We start from the raw sequence: 307 nt of genomic DNA, 5'->3' as shown, positions 1-307 counted from the left end.
GCACGGCCGGGAGTACTCATCACTTTTGCTGGCGAGGCGAGCGGAGGGGAGGGTCCGCTGTCGCCGCTGGCTTTGCAGGGAGCCCGGGGGGCGCCGGCGGAAGAAAAAAACCCCCCCCGCCCCCCTCTTTTGCAAGCCGGTGGCGCTTTTTAGAAAAAGGGGCTGAGGAGCGAGGCCCGACTACTCTCTGCACGGACGCCGCTGCGTCGAGAGCCCTCTTGGACTTACAATATTTCTCTTGCTCTGCGAGGGGAGAGGAGCGAAGAAATCCAGCGCGAGTAGAAAAGGGACCGAGCAGCGCTCTTCC

The 307-nt window shown here is 63.2% G+C and overlaps 1 protein-coding gene across 1 annotated transcript in view; it reads left to right on the top strand.

Moving 5' to 3' along the window:
- The window catches only part of MYC (v-myc avian myelocytomatosis viral oncogene homolog), a 12759-nt gene that overhangs the window by 5647 nt on the left and 6805 nt on the right, over positions 1–307 (top strand). The gene's annotated exons all lie outside the window — the stretch shown is intronic.

The sequence above is a fragment of the Gekko japonicus genome, unplaced genomic scaffold (assembly GCF_001447785.1).
Source record: "Gekko japonicus isolate JY-2015 unplaced genomic scaffold, Gekko_japonicus_V1.1 scaffold858, whole genome shotgun sequence".
Taxonomy (NCBI): domain Eukaryota; kingdom Metazoa; phylum Chordata; class Lepidosauria; order Squamata; family Gekkonidae; genus Gekko; species Gekko japonicus.
The sequence above is the reverse complement of the archived record's forward strand: the minus strand, read 5'-3'. Positions and strand labels throughout refer to the sequence as shown.